The 17579-nt window shown below is 45.2% G+C and overlaps 1 long non-coding RNA gene across 1 annotated transcript in view; it reads left to right on the top strand.

Annotated features, from left to right (window-relative positions):
* The window catches only part of LOC115080767, a 37160-nt gene extending 20421 nt beyond the window's left edge, over window positions 1-16739 (top strand). The window contains exons 2-3 of the long non-coding RNA XR_003853650.1: window positions 9663-9866; window positions 16546-16739. This is a non-coding gene — a long non-coding RNA (uncharacterized LOC115080767). The remainder of the gene's footprint in view (window positions 1-9662; window positions 9867-16545) is intronic.
* The last annotated feature ends 840 nt before the right edge of the window (window positions 16740-17579 follow it).

Genomic DNA, 17579 nt, shown 5'->3' with positions numbered 1-17579 from the left:
TATGTGTATATGTAGGTGAGAACTGGGGTATATGTGTGAGACAACCGGTGTGTATGTGTGAGTGAGAGCCATTGCATGGGTTTACACATATGGGTAAGAGACAGTGAGCATGTGTGTGTGCCTGCCTGTGTATATATGTTTGTGGGTGGGTGACTGCCTTTTTGGGTGGGTGGATGGGTATGTGGGTCAGAATCGGTGAGTGTGGATGAGTGCCAGTGTGTGTGTATGTGTGTGTGTAAAGCCTGTGATGGGTGTGTTTGTAAGGCATGAGAGAGGTGAATGTTTGTATAGCCCCCTTCCCCAATCCACAACAGTCTTAGAGTGGATAGAAACTGAAACATCCCAGGCATGGAGAGTGGGAGACTTTTTAAATCCTTATTAGTTTGATTATTGGATGCTGTTGGGAAATTTATAAACATTTTTATGAGGTTTTAATTATTGGATGTTCTGTTCATCCATTATTTAGAAATATTTATTCTTTTTATTAGTGTGGTTTTACTTTTATGATTAATGTTTTATATTTCTTTGCCTCTTATTCTGTCTTTGTTAATGGTCTATCTGTATTCTGAATTTGTGACTGAGGTGAGAGATTCTACTTGTACATAGATTCTGAGTAGGGGTCTATAGCAGTCTGTCTTTTTCTGTTTTCAATAGGAGATGTATTGGTTTTCTAGCTTCTGATGTAATATTTGCAGTGCTGCTTTTTCCTGGGTAGGGTTGTTGCTGTTTCAGTCCTGGGAATTAGTTTTGTTTTGATAAGGCAGATTTGTCTCTTGGGGTAAATCCTATTCTTGACAGGCTATGATTCATTTTTATTTGATCTATGTAAATATTATCAAAAATATTGTATGTGAGCTATTGAGACAATATATTTTATTTATTTATTTATTTATTTATTTATTTATTTAAAGGCTTTTATATACCGGAGTTCATGCACTAGTACATACCACTTCGGTTTACACAGAACAAGGATCAGAAAATTACATCAAACAGATGTAATATAGGATCCATCTTTAGAAGTGAATGTTTCTGATCTGACATCTGAAGAAGGGGCTATGTAGTTTTAAAAGTTTTTGTGCAATATTTTTAGATTCATATATTTTTTATTTTACAGGTATTTTAGGCAGCCTGGCTTATTCTATTTTCCAAATAGCAGGTACATAGTTGTTTTAGTGCCTGATGTAATATTTGCAGTGCTGCCTTTTCGTAGGTAGGGTTGTAATTTAAGTGCTGGCAGTTAGTGCTGTTTTTGGTATGGGAGATTTACTATATTATAAATATTTTTTCATGGCTTTCTATAGGCCAAGCCCCCATTATATGTTATAATAGGCCTAATGCCATATTTCTTCTATGTGTTTTTTGTGTTTTGGGGAGAAGGAGTTGAGGGAGCAAGACTGCTGGAGACCGGAGAGGTAGGGGGTGGGTGGCAGGTGTGGGAAATGTGGGAGGGGAAAGAGAACTGAAGGAGCAAAATTATTGGTGACTTGGAGGGGTGTGGGAAGGGAATGGAGAAGGGGCTGAGGAAGTGAAACTGAATCCCCTGCTATAAATGTCACTGCATGCCATTGTAGATGAGGAAAACTCCAACACCCCAAAATGACAGCAAGAAGGACATGGGGAGCAGGCATGTAATAACATGCTCTACATCATCACAATGAAGACGTATGCATGCTGAAGAGAGTTTTCAAGTGTAAGTGTAGAGGAATGTTCCAGGCTACTGAGGTCATACCGAGAGAGCATAGCAGAGAAAACACATAAGAACATAAGATATGCTATACTGGGTCAGACCAAAGGTCCATAAAGCCCAGTATTCTGTCTACACTCCAAGTCACAAGTACCTGGCAAGTACCCAAATATTAAATAGATTCCAAACTACTAATGCTGGCAACAAGCCGCTTAATGATTAATAGCAATTTGTGGACTTCTCCAGGAGCTTAATCCAGATCTTTTTTAATCCCAGCTACACTAACCACATCCTCTGGCAATGAATTGTGCATTGAGTGAAAAAGAATTTTCTCCAATTTGATTTAAATGTGCTACTTGCAAACTTCATGTAGCGTCCTCTAGTCCTTGAATTATCTGAAAAAGTAAATAACCATTTCATATTTACTCATTCAAATCCTTTCATGATTTTGTAGACCTCTATCATATCCACCCTCAGCTGTCTCTTCTCCAAGCTGAACAGTCCTATCTATTATGTTTTTGTAAGAATGTGAACCCTGGGCGTAAATCTGGCAACAAAGGTAGGGGGGGGGGTTTAGATAGGGCTGGGGGGGGTGGGTTAGGTAGGGGAAGGGAGGGGAAGGTGCGGGGGGGTGGAAAGAAAGTTCCCTCCGAGGCCGCTCCAATTTCGGAGCGGCCTCGGAGGGAACAGGCAGCGCGCGCCGGGCTCGGCGAGCACAAGTTGCACAAATGTGCACCCCCTTGCGCGTGCCAACCCCAGATTTTATAAGATACGCACGGCTACGCGCGTATCTTATAAAATCCAGCGTACTTTTGTTCGTGCCTGGTGCGCGAACAAAAGTACGCGCTCGCGCAAATTTATAAAATCTACCCCATAGTGTATTTGGATTTTCAGAAGGCATTTGACAAAGTCCCTCATGAGAGGCTTCTAAGAAAACTAAAATATCATGGGATAGGAGGTGATGTCCTTTCGTGGATTACAAACTGGTTAAAAGACAGGAAACAGCTCCCCTTTGAGGAAAGGCAGAAGAGGTTAGGGCTGTTCAGCTTGGAGAAGAGACGGCTGAGGGGGGAAATGATAGAGGTCTTTAAGATCATGAGAGGTCTTGAATGAGTAGATGTGAATCGGTTATTTACACTTTCGAATAATAGAAGGACTAGGAGGCATTCCATGAAGTTAGCAAGTAGTACATTTAAGACTAATCAGAGAAAATTATTTTTCACTCAATGCACAATGAAGCTCTGGAATTTATTGCCTGAGGATGTGGTTAGTGCAGTTAGAGTAGCTGGGTTCAAAAAAGGTTTGGATAAGTTCTTGGAGGAGAAGTCCATTAACGGCTATTATCCAAATTTACTTAGGGAATAGCCACTGCTATTAATTGCATCAATGGCATGGGATCTTCTTAGTGTTTGGGTAATTGCCAGGTTCTTGTGGCCTGGTTTGGCCTCTGTTGGAAAAGGGATGCTGGGCTTGATGGACTCTTGCTCTGACCCAGCATGGCAATTTCTTATGTTTTTATGTTCTTATGACAATATCTATGTTAACAATCACAAGAACCTTTTGGAAACTCTGTTAAACATTGAAATTTTGTAAAGCATTGTAATGGTGAAACCAAACGATGGTATATAAAACTCACTAAATAAATAAAAATAAATAAATAACTAATTTGGGCAGCAAAAATATTTTAACCTCTACCATACAACCCTGTAATGACAAGGAAAAATATCTCCAACAATTGAGTTTCTTCTGAAATTCCTGAAATAGCGGTGTAATATTACATGGATACCAAGTGCCTGGGTTTTTGTGTATTTTGACCCCTAAATATTTAATTGTATCTTTTGTCCAGGCAAGCGGGAAATTGTTCCATAAGGCACACAAATGTCCACCAATGTCCATGGCCTCTGATTTAGAAAGATTCAATTTTAATCCAGAAAAGGAACCAAAATACTGTGTACAATTCTGGTCGCTGCATCTCAAAAAAGATATAGTTGCGATGGAGAAGGTACAGAGAAGGGCAACCAAAATGATAAAGGGGATGGAATAGCTTCCCTATGAGGATAGGCTGAAGAGATTAGGGCTGTTCAGCTTGGAGAAGAGACGGCTGAGGGGGGATATGATAGAGGTCTTTAAGATCATGAGAGGTCTTGAACAAGTAGATGTGACTCGGTTATTTTCACTTTCGAATAATAGAAGGACTAGGGGGCATTCCATGAAGTTAGCAAGTAGCACATTTAAGACTAATCGGAGAAAATTCTTTTTCACTCAACGCACAATAAAGCTCTGGAATTTGTTGCCTGAGGATGTGGTTAGTGCAGTTAGTGTAGCTGGGTTCAAAAAAGGTTTGGATAAGTTCTTGGAGAAGTCCATTAATGGCTATTAATCAATTTTACTTAGGAAATAGCCACTGCTATTAATTGCATCAGTTCTTCAACATACATCGATATAAGGGAATGCTTGTGTAATGGTGATTTTGTGTACGGTGGCTATATTCAAGGGCAACCAATTTGAGGCTGTCCTTTTATTCGCCCCGTCTATTTCTCTTTATTATCATAGTCTTGTAGTAATATAATTTTTTATTAATAGCAATATTTTCTTTTTTCTTTTTGATAAAACCCCAACTCCCTGTTTGCTGAGGCGACCCGTGAGTAGATAAATGAATACTTATCGAGGCATCTGTCTCTATTCCTTCTTATAGGGTCGCGTCTGCTTGCCCGACATGGGCCATGTTTCGGCACGGGTGTGCCTGCTTCAGGGGCTACAGGAGGGGTGGCTACTGCGTCCTTGCTGGGTACACAGTGGCTGGTATATCTTCAACTATGTAAAATTAAATACAATTAATCTAAGTTTACTACTTGTTATAACTGCGTATTTTTCTCACTCACCATTTTCAAGTCGCAGGAACTTACTTTTGTATTTACCGTGCTTCTGTTCGTGGACGACGCCTCCTTTTCCTGTCTGAGGCGCGTATGCCTATTCTGTGCTTTTATACTTACCGCGGGTGTACATCCATTCTCTTCACTAAACCGAGGCTAATTCAGGTGTGCTAAATGAAAATGATTATTAACCTGTGGGCAATTTCCAAAAAAACTCTGTATGTGCGATATCTTAACTACTTACTGCTTTACCTTGTGGAATTCAGATTTTCCTTCTTCCGTAGCCCTATGTACCCTTAATTCTATGTTTAATTGATCTAGATCTCCTGAATTGACCTTCAAAGATGTGGACTTGCTCTATAACCAGGGGCATAATATGATCCATTAAACCCAATGTTTTTGGTAGCCAGTCTGCCAGAATTGCCATCAATTTTTGTTCCTCGATGGATTCAGGAAAACCTACAAAACGTAGGTTATTCCGCCTTGAGCAATTTTCCAATTCGTCTATTTTATCCTCATGTGCCCACACTAGCTCTTCTAGGCTCGCCAGCTTCCTTTTGTTGGCAAAAGCATCATCCTCAATTATGGACAAACAGCCTTCTAGGGCTTCAACCCTAGGATTGAATTTGGCAATCAACGCTTTAATATCTGCGATTTGTTCCATGATGGTAGTTAACTGTTCAGCGACTGCCGCCTTTCAGTTTCAGTAATCGCCATTATATCGGTGTTTGTAATTGCCCATTGAACAGTAGTGTTGACTGTGGTGGCCATTTTTTCTTCCCTTGCTCTCGGCTTCTCCTTCTCCTTTCTTACCGATTTCACAAGCATTCCAGAAGGGGATTTCTGCATGTAATGGTCGATATTCATAAGCGCTTCAAGATTCAGTGCTTGTTACCATAATAGCTTCACTATGACTGTCAGAAAAGGACAAATATTGGGGGATGGCACCAAGATTCAGCAACAGAGTGACTGCACCAAATCAACACATCACATGACTCCTGTTCCATCATTTTGGTCATTTTTCTTTTTACTTTCTCCAGTGCAGCTATAACTTTTTTGAGAAGCAGTGACCAGAATTGCACACAATGCAGTCCATGGTGCAGTCTCACCATGGAATGATACAGTGGTATTGTGATATCCTCTGTATCATGGTTTTATTTGCCATTCCCTTCCTACTAATTTCCTGTGGTGTCTGAGAAAAAGCAAACTATAATAATGGTCTATAATAATAGCTTGCTATTGAAGAGGACTAGACTCTCATGAAGCTGGAGGGCACTTTCTGAAGACTTGCAGGAATGGCAATGTGATTGAGCCTTACTGGTAGACCCTCTGATCACTTTAATATCCCAAGTGAAAGTGCAAACACCAGAACATTTTGTAAGGCCTTGATGTTTTGATTTTGGTATTGCAGCAATCAGATCAGAATATCTGATCTGTTGAATATGCCAGCCCTGGAGGGTGGTAGGATATTGGTGGTTATTGGAGAGAGAGGCGCCAGGCAAATTGCGGAGAGGTAGTCACAGGGTTAGTCAAGTAGGAGATTCTCCGGGAGGTTCACCCCAAGGAGGTGGAGCTGCAGCGTGATGGACGTGGGCAAGAGACGTAGACCACTCATGGGGTAGGATAGTCCGGTCCCGAACCCAGATGCTGATGTAGGCAGGAACCCAGAGAGCGGAGGTATTACCAGCGATGTAGCAAGGGACTGACCTGAGGAGCAGGACAGCTGACAGTCAGTAGCGAGCTGGAGTCCAGCCCCAATTAGCAGGGTAGAACTAGGTAGTTCTCTTGAATGGAACCGCAATGCGAGGAGCGGGCAAGCGCGGCCAGACTTGGCGCGGACACAGGCACAACCCCGAGGAGCGAGGAAGGCCAGAGGAAGAACTCACAGGGAGTTGCGGTGTTTCCATGGAGACTCAAGTAGCAGGCGCCAATGCAGAGTGGAACCCAAGAGGCACAGAGCCAGGCCGAGGAGCGGGAGAGGCCAGGGGAGAGAGCCCCTGATGAGCGCACACTGACCCCCAAAGAGCGGGTGCCAGACAGGGTCCAAGAGTGAGGCAGCAGGTGACATCTCAGGAACACACTGTTACGCTCTCCTCCAAGGAGAGGAGCTAGCAATCTGTTACGCTCACCTCCTCCAGAGAGGAGGAGTTAGTAAACTGCTGTCGCTCACTCCGCCAGGAGGGCGGAGTAAGCAAGCTGTTCGGCTGTGCTCCTGAAAGGGGAAGGAGTAGCGATATGACATGACCTGCTCCTCCATATGGGAGGAGTTAGCTATCTGTAATTCTGTTAGCGAACTGCTGTTAGATACTCCTGTAAGGAAAGGAAGTGGCAAGCTGTATAATCTGCTAAGGAATAGCAATCTTCCTTGGAGAGTTATGGATCAACTCTCCAAGGAAGAGAAGTTGGCAATAGGTATATAGTACTTTGCTATTGAGATAGCAGTCTATCATGCCCCCCGCTACGGAGTAGTAATCAGTATGTATATATATATAAGCTGCTGGCAAGTCTCAGAGAAAGAGGAGTAGCTGTCTATATAATACTTCCGTGAGCGGAGTCAGTGGTCTGTAGTGGTTGGCTCCCACAAGGTGACAAAAGTGAAAGGAATGACCACTTGGAGGAAATGGTAAATCCCTGGGCCGATGGCAGATGACAGCTCTCCCAGGAGGAGATCCTGAGAGGAACCACTGGCTAGGCTAGAATATGAGATAAACACAATAGTTCTTTATTAGACTGGAAGCTGCACCACCAGAGGTGGCAGTAGTGAGTCACTGTGTCCGGCAAGGCTGAAGTCCTTCTGATACTGGAATATAATCTCTGGGTCGCTGAGCTGTAGAGAGAGACTAGAAGTAGTGAGAAGACAGGGTATACTGGATACAAGATGGTACACTTACAATAGTAGATGTCTGCAATGGTCTCTATGCCACAGAGAGTCTTCAGTACATTCAGGAACAGGAGCCATAGGTGAGCACTGGTTCCTACAAACAGTCCTTAATAAGAACTCACAATTGCTGTATATGAAATGTCTTCTAGAGTAGAAGAGAGTCTGTATAAGATTCTAGGACATGGGCCCTCGTGGAGCGAGTACCAGTTCCTATCTGTAATCTTGCCAATGTAACTCTTGATCTCTGTACCTCTGATAACGTCTTGGACGGAAGGGAGTCTTCAGAGCCATAGGAATGTAGGACCTCGTGGAGCGAGTACCGATTCCTATGTAACAGAACTCACTGTGTTCACGACCGTGATCGTTTCCAGGAAACGAAGAGTCTTCCAAGTGTTCTGGCAATCTGAAATCAAGAAGAGAGAGCAGAGCCCCCGTGGAGCAGGTACTCCTGGTAAATTTGAAAAGGCCGAGCAATGGGGACAGGCTCCCCGGCTGACTCGGATCGAAGGTGCAAGTATCGTGAACTGCCGAAGCAAGTCCCGTTGGAGTTCCTTGCTAACTCGTTAGAGCTTAGCAAACAAAGACCTTTTAAAGTGCAGATGGATGATGTCACTACGGGGGGACGCCCCCGAGGTTCACGCCCTTGCTGATACAAAGTCTGGAGCGTGCGCGTGCCCTTACGTCATTGGGAACATGGCGGATCCGAAGCATCAGGCCAGCCCGGGGGAACTGGGACCAAGAAGCGGAGAGAAGCCGTGGCTGCACTGTCCATCAGAGCCGAAGGGAGTGTTAAGCTTACTTCACATCCCAGGTAGAGAGGGTGGAGCGAGGGGCAAGAAGAGACACGAAAGCAACACACACAGGAGTTCAGACCACGGATGGAACTTGTTGCCAAGTTAGCTTGCTGGGGACGAAGGTGGAGCTTATATACGAGAAGCCGATGATGGCATCACAGCGGGACGCCCCCAAGGTTCGCGCCGAAGAGGCCTCAAAGGTGGAGCCTGTGACATACGCGCACGCCTAGGAAGGCCCAGCATTGGAGCAGGGAGTAGCGGCGTCCATGCTGCCAAGAGATGTCCCGCGGGGCACGGCGATGTAGACAGGCCTGTGCAGCGAGCAGCCCCGGGGAGGGCAGGAGAGCAGTGCAGGACGTGAGGACTTGTGGTCGCAGCCGTCTGTGACCGACAGGCATAACAGGTAAAGGAAGACACACTTAACAAGAATTAGGTAGGTCTACCTTGAACAAGAATCTTCTAACTCAATGAGGAAGTTGTAACAGCTTAAAAAAGACCAGGAGAAAGCAGGAAGTGTGATAGCCAGGGGAGATGAAGAGAAGATGAAGAGTCCCGAGGCAAGGAGTCCAGGGAGCCAGCCCAAGCTAACTAAATCCCCAAGCCCAGAGAAGCAAGTCTGGATGAGGAGAAGCCAAGATTCTAAACAGGATAGCTTAACTGGAGAGGCATCTAGAACGTTAGGAAAAGCTGTTGTTTAAAAGTAAACCAGAAACTAATATTGCTTTGACTTGCTCGCAGTTAAAGTTTTGTGTTTATGTGAAAATTGGACTGTCAACCTCTGGAAGCATACAGAGTGAGCAAATGTACAATAAACCTATTTAAACTGAAGGTTGCTGTTTGAAGAGTTATTATAAAAGAAGCAACATTTAAACTAGTAAGCAAGAGAGAAAATCTGCACTAGATTCACACAAATGGTGGCAGAGTGGGATTGATTCTAATAGGCTCCATTCAAAGCAGACCAAGGCTAAAGTGAGTGGGAAAGACTGCAGAAAAGAGAACCAACAGTATTCAAGTAGCCAATAAAGGAAGGACAGCAATAATAAGCACAACAATCCAGGGGACATTTCTAAGCCAGACCAGATTGCTGAAAGGACAGGGAAGAGATCTTTAGGAGTGGACCAGGAGGACTGAAGAACCAAGGAGAGCTTGAGATGTAATTTTTAACCAGAATCTATTAAGTGTACCTGGGTCTAGATATACCAGCCAGGGAAGACGGAGGAAGTGTGATACCTGGGAAATGCTATCTATGTTTTTGTGCATAGCAAGAAGACCTGAGGCAGTGGAGTGTGCTAAGCTATATGGGGAAAGTGTATAACTCTGACATGCTGAATTTTTGTTTTAAATCTGGTAAGGTGATTAGGCTGAAGTGAGAGTGACAAGTCTCTTGCAAAGCAGTCTACATTTGGATCTTGTTTTCCCTTCATTCCTAGGCTACTGATTGGGAAGGAAGATTGAGGAAGAAAGTGCTACAGGCTGTGGAGGAAGCTGGTGAAAGATGGGCAGTTGGATCAAAATGTCTGTGAGTTAGATGGATAAAGAGATATTCAGCAGCATGGCCCTCCCCGCTCGATCGGCGTCGGCCCATCGGGGCCAGGGGAGGTGGACCAGGAACTAGCCTCTCGCGAGGCCCCGAGGTTAGCAAACACATTTTTGAAAAAAATAAAAAAACGCGGCGATTTCAATCAGGAAGCAGCAATTGGAAGGGCACTGCTCAGCCCTCCCCGGAAGCCCCGACGCCTCCCCAGAGCCCTTTAAAGGGCTGAAAACGGCTGAAGGCGTCTCGTGCCTGGCGTCGCGTGCCTAAGGAGCGCGACAAAGGGGCCTGCCCCTTTGTGCGCCCCTTCGTGCGCACCAACACATAGAACTATAAGCTACCTGCGCCATCTTATGCCTAATCCACCCTCTCCATTAATCCTACTGCCCTAAAGCAGTTTCTCCTCAAGCATTCTTCCAGCTCCTCCAGCATCCAGCATCCAGCATTCTTCCAGCCACTCCAGCATCCAGCATCCAGCATTCTTCCAGCTCCTCCAGCATCCAGCATTCTTCCAGCCACTCCAGCATCCAGCATTCTTCCAGCTCCTCCAGCATCCAGCATTCTTCCAGCCACTCCAGCATCCAGCATTCTTCCAGCCACTCCAGCATTCTTCCAGCCACTCCAGCATCCAGCATTCTTCCAGCTCCTCCAGCATCCAGCATTCTTCCAGCCACTCCAGCATCCAGCATTCTTCCAGCTCCTCCAGCATCCAGCATTCTTCCAGCCAGTCCAGCATCCAGCATTCTTCCAGCTCCTCCAGCATCCAGCATCCAGCATTCTTCCAGCCACTCCAGCATCCAGCATTCTTCCAGCCACTCCAGCATTCTTCCAGCCACGCCAGCATCCAGCACTCTTCCAGCCACTCCAGCATCCAGCATTCTTCCAGCCACTCCAGCATTCTTCCAGCCACTTCAGCATCCAGCATTCCTCCAGCCACTCCAGCATTCTTCCAGCCACTCCAGCATCCAGCATTCTTCCAGCCACTCCAGCATCCAGCATTCTTCCAGCCACTCCAGCATCCAACACCCAACATTCAACGTCATTCAACATCCAGCATCTAACCAGCCCTCCAGAATCCAGCATCCACACTCATCCAGCCTCTCTAGAATCTAGCACCCAGCATTCTACCAGCCCTCGAACATCCAGCAGTCAGCCAGCCTCTCCAGTTAATCAACATGATGCAAACCTTCCCTATCCCTATCATCCCGCACTCCTCCTTCAACAGAGTTTATTCTCCCTTGCCCTTTCCCAAGACACAACGCGCTAAGAGATCCGTGATCCCAATCATGAGCTCCCCTCTAACTCAACTCCTAGGCCTATCCTTAATCACAATAACCCTCCTCAACTCTCAATCTCTATCAAAAAAATCTCACTTGCTCAATGACTACCTACTGGACACCCAACCGGTCATTTGTGCCATAACTGAAACATGGTTAAAAAACACGGACACACCACTAATCAACCAGTTACCAACACAACTTTACGACATCTTCTCCATCCCTAGAACACAAAAAAGAGGGGGAGGATTACTGCTAGCTGCCAAAAAAGAACTTAGACTAACCCAGCATGCAATTAAAACTTCAACTAAACTTGAAATCGGCCTTTTCAAATCCAACCAACTCCAAATCTGCCTCATTTACGCCCCGCCTGGGCTCCTAGACTCCGACCCATCACCCCTCATAGAACTTATAGCCAAACACATCAACACCAACTCACCAGCGATCCTGCTAGGAGACTTCAATATTCATGTGGACTTCCCATCTCCCTCAGCCAACTGCGAAGCCCTCCTCTCATCCTTCAAGGCCATGGGCTTCAAACAAATTATTAACAAACCCACGCATAAAGCAGGACACACACTAGATCTAATATTTACGAATGATCCAATCTCGACCACTGCTCTTCCTACCTGCACCCCCATCCCTTGGTCAGATCACTCAATTATAGAAACAGAAATATCTATAAAGAATAAACCCACCAACAACATTTCCAAATCCAAGATCCAATTCAGAAAAACATGCTCCATGGAAACTCTCAGCAACATGCTCACCAAGGAACTAACTAACCTGGACCTCACAAATGCGGACTCCGCCATTAACTCCTGGTTAACCATCACCCACGCAGCAGCTGATAAAATATGCCCTTTGACACCCAAAAACATTAATCCTGCCTGTACTAACAAAAAACCTTGGTTCTCACCAGAATTAAGAACACTTAAACAAAACCTTCAACATAAAGAGCAACAATGGCGGAAGAACCCCACTAATACTGCACGGGCCTCCTACAAAACCACTATGAGCTACTATAGGACCACTATTCTTCGTACCAAAAGAGACTTCTACGCCAAAAAAATACATGGCTTCATATACGACCCAAAAACTCTCTTCTCATATGTTGCCACACTCACCACCCCTATTCCTCCTATCATCCCGGAAGAAGAAGCACAAAACAAATCCACCGAGCTGGCAGTCTTCTTCGACAACAAAATAAAAAATCTACTTATCCCGCTAACATCCTCCAACCCCATTCCCAACCCCAGTCACAACTCCCAGCCACCACCAGACCAAAACCACGCCCCATCGATACACAAACGGTCCCTAGAATCTTTTGATACTACATCATCCTTGGAAATAGAATCTATTATCAAGAAAATGAAGCCCTCATCGCACCCAATAGACCAAATTCCAACCAAACTCCTTCTTACAATTCCTAACATCATCGCCAAACATTTGGCTGACATTATAAACTGTTCACTCACAAACGGAACAGTCCCAGACGCCTTGAAAACAGCCTCGCTGAAACCTTTACTAAAAAAACCCAACCTGGACCCATCTAATCCCACAAATTTTCGCCCTATCGCTAACTTACCTTTCTTAGCCAAGCTAATGGAAAAACTGGTCAACACTAGACTCTCAGACTACCTCGAATCCCACGACATCCTATACCCATCGCAATTCGGTTTCAGGAAACGCAGAAATACAGAAACTCTCCTACTCTCATTAACTGACAACATCCTGTTGGGTCTAGACAAAGGCCAATCATACCTTCTAGCTCTGCTAGACATCTCGGCAGCGTTCGACACAGTGAACCACACAATCCTCATCGACCGTCTCATGGAAATAGGTATCTCAGGTACTGCTCTCCTCTGGCTAAAATCCTTTCTAAGCGACAGATACTACAAAGTAAAAATAACTAACAAGGAGTCGCACCCTGTAGCCGCCAAACAAGGAGTTCCCCAAGGTTCCTCGCTCTCACCGACCCTATTCAACATATATCTTCTCCCACTATGCCAACTCCTCGATAACCTCAACCTCACATACTTCATCTATGCGGACGACATGCAGATCCTAATCCCCATCAAGGAACCCGTCTCCGACACGCTAAACTACTGGAACAGCTGCCTTCACGCCATCAATCTCCTTCTCACAAGTCTCTGCCTCGTTCTCAATACGTCCAAGATCGAACTGCTAATCATTTCCCCTAATGATAACAACATTCTAGCCACCAATACTAACATACCTCTAGTAAATCAAGTGAGAGACCTTGGAGCCTTCCTAGACTCCAGAATGAATTTTAAAAAATTCATCAACACCACCACCAAAGAAGGCTTTTACAAACTACAGGTATTAAAACAACTTAGACCTCTCCTTCACTTTCATGACTACCGTTCTGTCCTTCAAGCCATACTATTCTCAAAGATAGACTATTGTAATGCGCTGTTACTTGGTCTCCCGGCCTCTTCTACCAAACCTCTTCAAATGCTGCAAAACGCTGCAGCCAGGATCCTCACAAACTCCCGCCGCATGGACCACATCACCCCGATTCTAAAAATACTTCACTGGCTACCCATTCACTACAGAATTCTCTTCAAGACACTTACTATTATACACAAAACCTTATTTCAAGAATCCTCGCTCCAACTCACCATACCCCTCAAACCACACTCCTCTGCAAGACCCACCAGATCTGCATACAGAGATTCCCTCCAAGTTCCCCCCAAAAAATCCATTTTTCACAACTCTATTGAAAAATGGGCACTATCAACTGCCGGACCGCATCACTGGAACTCCCTCCCACCAGATCTCCACCAGGAACATTGCCATTAGGGATGTGAATCGTTTTAGGACGATTAAAATTATCGTCCGATAATTTTAATATCGTCTTAAACCGTTATGGAACACAATACAATAGAGATTCTAACGATTTATCGTTATAAATCGTTAGAATCGTGAGCCGGCACACTAAAACCCCCTAAAACCCACCCCCGACCCTTTAAATTAAATCCCCCACCCTCCCGAACCCCCCCCAAATGACTTAAATAACCTGCGGGTCCAGCGGCGGTCCGGAACGGTAGCGGTCCGGAACGGGCTCCTGCTCCTGAATCTTGTTGTCTTCAGCCGGCGCCATTTTCCAAAATGGCGCCGAAAAATGGCGGCGGCCATAGACGAACACGATTGGACGGCAGGAGGTCCTTCCGGACCCCCGCTGGACTTTTGGCAAGTCTCGTGGGGGTCAGGAGGCCCCCCACAAGCTGGCCAAAAGTTCCTGGAGGTCCAGCGGGGGTCAGGGAGCGATTTCCCGCCGCGAATCGTTTTCGTACGGAAAATGGCGCTGGCAGGAGATCGACTGCAGGAGGTTGTTCAGCGAGGCGCCGGAACCCTCGCTGAATGACCTCCTGCAGTCGATCTCCTGCCGGCGCCATTTTCCGTACGAAAACGATTCGTGGCGGGAAATCGCTCCCTGACCCCCGCTGGACCTCCAGGAACTTTTGGCCAGCTTGTGGGGGGCCTCCTGACCCCCACGAGACTTGCCAAAAGTCCAGCGGGGGTCCGGAAGGACCTCCTGCCATCCAATCGTGTTCGTCTATGGCCGCCGCCATTTTTCGGCGCCATTTTGGAAAATGGCGCCGGCTGAAGACAACAAGATTCAGGAGCAGGAGCCCAGTTCCGGACCGCTGCCGTTCCGGACCGCCGCTGGACCCGCAGGTTATTTAAGTCATTTGGGGGGGGGGTTCGGGAGGGTGGGGGATTTAATTTAAAGGGTCGGGGGTGGGTTTTAGGGGGTTTTAATGTGCCGGTTTTGCGATTTTTTCGATTTTTCGATTTTTCACGATTTTTCACGATTTTTCACGATATTTTACCCCCCCAAACGGCAACAATACGATTCCCTCCCCCTCCCAGCCGAAATCGATCGTTAAGACGATCGAGGACACGATTCACATCCCTAATTGCCATATCACGTTCAGAAAAAAATTAAAAACTTGGCTATTCGCCCAAGCTTACCCTTAAAAAAGACGCAGGGTCACCCACACAGTCTCCTGCCTCACGAATGCATCCATCTCCATAACTCAAAGGAACTGTTGTCCGACTAATTGCACTATTTTATAATTTGCTTACGTTACTATACTCTAGAATAAATCTGTAAATTTGCTTAATTTCATATACACTAGATAAATTTGTACATAATTCTTATCCTATAAGCACCCTCTCCTCCCTTTGCCCTCCTCTCCCATTAGAATTTGTTTAATTTAATTTTTAGAATTTGTTATAATTTGTTTAACTTATTTTTTCTCTAACAGCCCAGTTCTACATTCCCTGTTACAATGTAACTTTTGTTTGTTTATTTGCTCTGTTAACTGGTTCCCCCTAGTTTACTGTAAACCGGTACGATAAGACCTGGTCTTGAGCATTGGTATATTAAAAGAATTTAATTAAATAAATAAATAAATAAATAAATAAGTCTTATCCAGTTAACTTTAGACCTGCTATTGAGCAGGTCTAACTTATCCAGATAACATAACTGGATAAGTTTGAATACCGCTCATATCCGGCTGTTAGCTAGATAAGTCATTTCTCCCGGGAATTCCCATATCCCGCCCACCACTTATCCAGCCAATTACGTAGTCCTTACTTTTCCGGCTTAACTAGCATTGAATATCAACCTGTTCATTTTTTCTATTATTTCTGTAACCATTTACAGCTTAGCTGTGCAAGCCTATGGACCCTGAACTGATCAATGTTTTCTTCCAATCTATGGGTGTGCACTCTAACTGCTGCAGCAACCAGAAAAATAAAAGCTTCTTGTTTGAATATGTTTGCAGAGTGAACTCCATCTTTCTGGTGCGATGTGAATTTAGCAGGGTGGAAAAAGCAGCCAGAGAGGGTCATAGAGGGGATTCTCTTAAACCTGAGTTCCCTGTCCAGCTCAGGGCTTATTGCACGCCTTCCCTGCCTCTGCGCCCGGGTCCACCACACCGTGTGCTTGAATCACCCTTCCCGAGAGACTGGCACTCGGCTCACTCAGGTGCCAGACCCTCTCACATTTTATATGCTCTGTCTGGGTGAAGGCTTACAAACTTATTTTACTATATCACATGTGTGACACCGGTCTAGTTTCACTGTTTGGTACTATACTCTACTATTTACAGCAACAGGAGACCCAGGGAGGTGCGAGGAAAGGGAGTGATTGATGGGATGTTTCTTCACCCAAAGGAGATTGGTTTGGAGATGGAATATACCGTAAAATGGCTCCACGAGTCGTAGGTAGGAGTTGTGAAGATGATTTCTGAGGTGATAGAACCTGATTCTGGTTCTGAGGTGCTCAGGGCAAGTGTGTAGAAATATTTGATCCGATGGGGAAAGTTGAAGTTGCCTCTGCTTGGTAAGGGCTAAAGGCCAAGAGGAAGGAGTGGAACTGCTAATCCAGGGGACTACCATCCATCTCTGGGGAGTCTGAAGCCTATTGAGTTGTTTGGTAAAGGAAACGTTTCCTTTTTTTTTCAGTGGAGCCAAAAGGAAAGAAAAGGCCTCAGTGAGAGGGAGGAATCTTCAGTGCAACAGTATTCAAGTGACATGAAAAAGTGAGCCACTATTTTGAACTGTCTGACAAGTGGTGCTTTATTTTTCCTGACTTGTGAACTGTTTTGCTGATTGTTCTTGCCTTTCTGCTGGACTTAAAAACTGGATTCTTTAATAAATTATTTTTCCTGTTTAGAGCATCAATTTTTGTGTGGACTACATTTTTGTTTTCTGGTGGTCCTGTGGTCCATTACCTGCTATTAATCAAGTTGACATAGAAGATCGCCACTACTATTACTAGCATCAATTAGCATGGGATAGAATTAGTTTTTGGGTACTTGCCAGGTACTTATGGCCTGGATTGGCCACTGCTGGAAACAGGATGCCGGGCTTGAAGGACCCTTAGTCTGACCCAGCATGGCATGTTCTTATGTTATCTGCTTGTAATCCTGCTCCCCACAGTATGAATCTGTGTCTGCTTCTCCAGGAGTGCACTTAGTGGCTCAGCATTCTGCAGCCTCAAAGTGGTCCCTGATGAAGGCAGCGGGTTATTGTCGCCCGGTATGGGGATTGGCTAAGGGATTGAAAATTGTGTGTTCCAGATCTGTTTTTGATCATTTTTCAGGAACCCACAGATATTTACTAAGAGCCTGTTTGTGGAAAATTTAAAATTTTGGTCCCATTAGCTCAATGGGCTAAGATGTCTGCCACATGTACCCCGGGGGAAATATAAAATAAGAAGCCCATTGGCACGTACAAGGGAGTAGAGCAGGCGATGTTCCTGGTGGAGGAGATCCGAAGTCTTCTGCCATCAAACAGAAATGAAGATCTGTGTAAAAGAAGCCCCTGACGGTGAGGCCTATTGCCAAGATGCATGCAAGCTGCAAGGGTAGGGATAATTGTTTTCAACTGGCGCCAGGAGCTAAAAACGTAGGGATTCCGGAGAACCAGTGCTCTAGAGAAAGAATGTTGCAGCCCCTCCACTTCCCAAGTCATTTGCTAACACCACAGGTAGAAGG

Source organism: Rhinatrema bivittatum, chromosome 1 (assembly GCF_901001135.1).
Source record: "Rhinatrema bivittatum chromosome 1, aRhiBiv1.1, whole genome shotgun sequence".
In the NCBI taxonomy this organism is placed as follows: Eukaryota; Metazoa; Chordata; class Amphibia; order Gymnophiona; family Rhinatrematidae; genus Rhinatrema; species Rhinatrema bivittatum.
This window is presented reverse-complemented; position numbering and strand designations above follow the sequence as displayed.